This window comes from Anopheles marshallii, chromosome 2 (assembly GCF_943734725.1).
Source record: "Anopheles marshallii chromosome 2, idAnoMarsDA_429_01, whole genome shotgun sequence".
In the NCBI taxonomy this organism is placed as follows: Eukaryota; Metazoa; Arthropoda; class Insecta; order Diptera; family Culicidae; genus Anopheles; species Anopheles marshallii.
Window position 1 is genome coordinate 57,511,784 of NC_071326.1, and position 6,408 is coordinate 57,518,191.

At 42.9% G+C, this 6,408-nt stretch overlaps 1 pseudogene; it reads right to left on the bottom strand.

The window, feature by feature from the left end:
* The window catches only part of LOC128718217 (uncharacterized), a 71,160-nt pseudogene extending 64,752 nt beyond the window's left edge, over positions 1–6,408 (bottom strand).

Here is a 6,408-nt window from a genome sequence, read left to right on the forward strand (position 1 = left end):
TCACGTACCTTAAGTTCCGTAGAGGTTAGTGTAGAGTATTGATCTATGCAATCTAAACGATAAGAATTACAACCCGACTCTACGTTACTCTCTACTCTCTCTCGGGGGGAAGTTAGCGAACTAGCTCAGATGGATGGGCAGTTGAGTGCTAATCGTTGACGCGAAGTGCAATAAAGAGGCCCACGTCATAAGGCATTGAAATTGTAACCATAATAGAACTCTACAGTTAGGTGTCTGCAACCGAGTCTACGCGGTTTAAGCAGCGTAATGGCGTCTCTTGTTGTGCTGGTGTGGATAGCGCTCTCCTTTAACGCGGCGGTGCTTCATGATCACTAGATCATGATCATCACTAGATGTTAAGCGTTCAGTTGCTCGGCGTGATGATGCTCTGGGATGCAGGGTTTATCGCTCGACGCAATGATGTTCGCGAATGCTGGTATCTGTAGCTCAGCTCAGTGATGTTCTTGGATGCTGGGTTTTGCTGTTCGGCACAATGGTGCTCTCGACTAATAATATTAGTGTTGCTGATTTTCGTGATATACGTTTGTGGATCATGGTGTGGTGATGCTACGTGTTCTGCCGATCGATGCAATGGCGGAGTTCAATGCCCTGACCTCACGTCGTTTGGTGCCATGGCGGTTCCATAGCGCTAGTGCGGTTGTTTCAGGATCAGTGCACAGGTGCTGATTTCGATTAACGAGCACCGCAATGAATTCTGGTGTGTACTATTTTTCTGGCGTTACCCAATGAACATTGTGATGCTCGATTTGGATGGCGTATGGTATGGTTCTAGCATGGTGATGTTTGATATCGCTACGTATCGTGCAACGCGGCTTTGATGCTCAATACGATTATTTCAGCTTATCCGTTCCGTAATTGGTTTGTATTTGGGTGATTTTATTCACTGTACCCACAGACGTTACACTTTATTAAACACGGTTCTTAGTAACAATTCGAGCAGGCAGGATCGCCATGTTATGATCAACAACTGCAGAGGTCGAGGTGTACCATTTCTTTGGTTTTCATTGATCTTTATTTGTTTGTATTAAGATTTGGTAAAAATCCTATCGTATAAAAAACTGACATTGTACAACGGGACTGCTGAAATCCGCAAATAAGTGTTTGAAAACGCAAACCAATGTACAGGAAATCTCTGGAAATATTCTTGGAAAATTGATGAATAGCACGTCAAATCTGATAAAAAGGTAAGGTGTATAACTACGGTACACCGATTACCCTCATTGTAAGTAAGAAGATGCCCAAAAGTTGCCACAGAGGAGCCTCTTCTCCCCCGGACGGCAGTTGCCAAATATAATACGGGGAATGAAATGAAAATACCTTCCCGGCCGTACCTGAAATTATGGTCAACTCCTGTGATATTCTGCGTTTTCGTACAACACAGTTATTCACATTATTGAAGGCCCAAGCGGAATATTAGTTGGGGACCCTTATGTTAAAATGGTTGACCGGGTTGGGGAGGATGGGAGGTGTTCACGAGCTAATTTAAGATATCGTTGACCGGTGGGAGGAGGCTTTGGGGCCCTCTAAAGAGGCGAGATGGAAAGTGCCGCTGGATTGGACCCCAAAGCTGATTTACTTTAAATGAGTTGAGCGAGCGGGAGGGGTCATAGTCGAATGTAAGAGCACCCCCTAGAATGCAGAGCATGAGTGTCGACGTTGGGGTCTTTTAATATCGCAACTTATATGCTCTATCTATATATTCATATGCTCTATCTATATATTTCTTTGGAGCCCTCCTCACGGCGAGGCACCTAGGCGATCGCCTACTACATCCACCATTACATCCGCCACTGTTCACATGCACATCATTCTTCTTGGTCGGTCATTACTTCCGACATCTTATTATAAGAATTCCTGATAACGTTATTAAGCCATTCCAGTTTCTCTATCCTTTACCATTCTTTAGGTATGGCCAATCGACTTGTATTATTAAACGTTTTTTGGATGCCCAAGATTTCCTGGGTGTTTACATTTTTCTACGAAGGTTTTTTCGCAAACCCTTTTGATCATCATAAACCATGTTTGTCGCCAAAATGGTCTCTTTGGCGGGGGGAGAGCTATTTCCATGCAACGATTGTTTCCGCGAAAAAAAAAAGGAAGGTACACGACAGACACGAGGTAAACAATTAGCGCGAATTGGGCTGTGTAGGATCGATGCGAGACCTGGCGATAGATCGCCACGAAGAGCCTAAAGAGAGAAGCGCAAGCGAGTTGGTACAGTCTCATTGCTGAACTCGTACAACTAACATCGCGCGCGATCAGAACAAACAAAACTACAATTACTAATACAATGAAATAAATTTCACTCTCATGATAATGCTTAAAAACATTTGGTCCTTCGAACCGGATCACAGTATCTAGTGCTGACGGTACTGTGGTAGTGGTGCTGATCCCAATATCTATAGCTAACGATATGGGGAGAGAGTGAAGTTTGAGTGGGTATCACAATATCTATTGCTAACGGTTTGTGATGGATTGTAGTTCGAACACTAATCGCAGTGCTTATTGCGGATGGAGCAACAACAGACAACGGTCTTACAAAATGCGGGACTAGTGCGGACGTTGCGGACGTCGCGAGTAAAGCTTTCAGAAATAAAGCTACCGATTTTTGATGGAAGTATCCAAAAGTGGACAACGTTTAGGGATGCGTTTAAGTCGCTGATTGATTCATCAGCAAAACTCAACGACGTTGATAAATTGACGTATCTGTTATCATGTCTTTCTAACTAACCTAAACGAGTGATAGAGGTAATCGACGTTACATTGGTTGTAACTTCCTTCATATGTTCTAAATGCAGGTATTCATTTAGAAATGCTCTGTATGCAAGGTTCAATTCGTAGTTGTTATCCAGTCGTCGTTTCATTTGGAATAATCGTTTTTGTGCAGTTAAATACGAGCTTCCAAGTTGAGATAACTTGTCGGTTTTCACAGGTAACCGTAGAACGAAGCGCCCTGTTGAATCTCTTTTTGCAGTTTCTGAGAAATGCTTCTCGCATTCAGATTCTTCCACAGACAAAACACTTTTTGTCTGGCAGGTTTCAAGATTCCAAAATCTTGTAAGTTGTTTTTCCACTCGTTCAATACTCGACAGATATGTTACGATCGAGTAGTCGCTATTTTTCACACCTTGCTGCTTGGCTGCTGAGCCCTGTAGTAACTTGCCGCAGAGAGTCCATCCACATACTTTCTTCTGTAATAATATTTTACCAGGACCTGGTTTTATAAAACCATCCAGTAAAATATCTGCATAATGTGCAGCCCCGATGAGTAAGTCAATTGATGATGATTCGTTGAACCAGGATCAGCTAATTCAAACTTTTTAATCCACTGCCAACCAGAAGAATCAATGTTGTATGCCGGCATATTTCGGGTTAGCTGTTTAAGCACACAGAACTGGAACTTCTCGTTAAAATCACTATTTCTGGAACGGATGGCCAGATTCGCTGAGTGATCAGAAACTATAGTAGATTTTCCGATCCCGCCGATACCATACTGTTGTTTCGTAAGCGGTAGTTTCAATCGTTGCACTAATGATTCGGTGACAATATTTATTTGCGCTCCGGAATCTAACAACGCACGAGCCGTATGTTCCTGTCCGTTTGGCAACACAATCTTCACTAATGCTGTTTGTAGTAGCACAGTAGGACCGGTACTAGTACTGTCTGTCGTTAGCACAGCATTACTGGTAGGTTTTGCAGATTCTGCGGTCTGATGTCTGGATGGAGTGAATGAAACTTTCACTTCCTATTGCCGCACTTGGGTTGGCCTCGTGAAGCATCGTATGGTGTTTTCTTCCACATACACGACAGTTTCCAGATGAACAGTTACGATAAGAGTGATTTGCCGTTAAACAATTGAAACAGAGGATGGGATCTTATTTGTTTTCGCATTGTGTTGTGAACCTGATGATGATGCTTCGCTTACTCGTGGATTCACAGTCGATATTGATTCTAACATGTGGCAATGGCTACGCAAAAACTGGATTAAATCCTCATATTTGGGCACTTCTGTTGATCTCTTATGGTTTTCCCAGTTTCGTAGAGTAACAGGATCTAACCGCGACGTCAACCGAAAAACCATCACTGTACTCCAATTTTCCGTTTTTTCTCCAAGCTTCTGCAGCATTTTGAGATTACGCTCAAATTCGTCGATCAGATTTGCTAAGCCCTTGGGACACTCCTTTCTTATGGGGCGAATAGCAAAGATAGCATCGATGTAGGACTTCACTATGCGATATTTATTCTCATAACGATTACATAATAGCTCCCAGGCTACTTTGTAATTAGCTGCTGTAACGTCGATTACCTCTATCACTCGTTTAGGTTCGTTAGAAAGACATGATAACAGATACGTCAATTTATCAACGTCGTTGAGTTTTGCTGATGAATCAATCAGCGACTTAAACGCATCCATAACGTTGTCCACTTTTGGATACTTCCATAAAAAATCGGTAGAAACGACGACTGGATAACAACTACGAATTGAACCTTGCATACAGAGCATTTCTAAATGAATACCTGCATTTAGAACATATGAAAGAAGTTACAACCAATGATAAGCCACACGAAAAAGCTTATTATCTACCCCATCATGGAGTATTGCGACCAGAAAGCTCCACCACAAAACTGAGAGTTGTATTCGATGCTTCCTGCCCATCAGATTCTGGAGTATCATTGGACAACGTACTGATGATAGGTCCAGTAATACAAGACGACCTTATGAGCATAATACTACGGTTCCGAACTGATCGATATGTCTTCACCGCGGATATCGAGAAGATGTTTCGCCAGATTCTGATTGACGAGAAAGATCAACCACTACAGAAAATTCTCTGGCAAGTCAAACCGAACGAAAAGATACGTATCTTTCAATTGAGAACAGTGACGTACGGAACATCGTCAGCGCCGTATTTAGCAACTCGCTGTTTGAAACAACTAGCCGACGAAGGAAAGGTATTTCATCCTGATGCAGCGAAAATTCTTGCCAGTGATTTTTATATGGACGACATGCTGTCGGGGACAAACTGCATTAAAAAGGGCCAACAAATCTGCAAAGAACTGATCAACTTACTACAAACGGCGGGCTTCAACTTAAGAAAGTGGTCTTCTAATTCTTCAGAGATATTGGAACAGATTCCCTCGCAGCTACGAAATGATCGAACAGTCTTCAATCTTGATGCAACATCCCAATCTATTAAAACCTTAGGTTTGAAATGGAATATAATCACAGACAGTTTCCATTTTGATGTTCCTAAATGGCACCAAGATCCAGTAATCACAAAAAGAATTGCAGTATCCGACGCTTCCAAACTGTTCGACCCATTAGGATTTGTCGGTCCGGTTGTCCTGATAGCGAAACTATTTCTACAAGATTTGTGGAAATTGAAAACTGAGTGAGACGAAGTATTGACCGAATCGCTTACACAACAATGGATAGAGTTTCAAAACAGTCTATCAACACTAAAACAGATAACAATATCTAGATGGGTTATACCGATAACTCAACCTAAACACATCGAACTACATGTATTTTGCGATGCATCAGAACGAGCCTACGGGGCTTGTATTTATCTGAGAGCCGTTACCGAGCACGATGCGAGCGTACAATTACTTGTAGCAAAATCCAGAGTAGCACCTATAGGCAACTCCAAGCACCAGAAACAACTAAGCTTGCCTAAGTTGGAGTTATAGGATAAGAATTTACCTATGTTCGGATTTGAAGAAAAATACTTAACACGTCTACTAGCAGATCAAAGTGCTTTAAAAAATCAGCTCCGATAATGTGAGATTCTACGTCTGCTATGGTGAAAGGCCACATAAATGTTTGGTTAAGACCGATATCTAAAGTGAGGTTCTTAGTGCCGTACGTACCGATTGTGCTTCCAGTCGCTGCGAAGAGTTTTCTAGCTGGCGTCGGGTTCATTCTGTCCTTGTAAGACGGTGGTATGACCGATATCTCAGCGCCGGAGTCGATCAGGAATCTGTTGTTGGTTCTGCTGTCGTTCACATAAATTCGCTCGATGATTTCAGCCTTACTGGGGTTCAGCTTGATGCTGGTGTTGGATGTGTTTAACGTTATGTTGACGTGAGAAGAAGAGTTGGTGCTGCTTGCGGGTTGCCGAGAGGATGCGTTGTAGCTGGTGCTAACGGGTTCGGCAGAGCCGATGAGAGTTTCACGCGCGCGGAGAGAGAAACGCACTATTTTTTCGGGAGTAAACCGGGAGATGCTTGCCGAAAAAAATACATTTAGTATGTGGATCGTCAGAATGTTCCTTCTCACACTTCTCTGCCTTGTTTCCAGGGTGATAGTGGAACCAACAGATCCAGCGGCGTGGGGCTCGTGATGGTGTTCGTGACCGCGTGGCACTAAAAGGTCGTTGGCCCCAT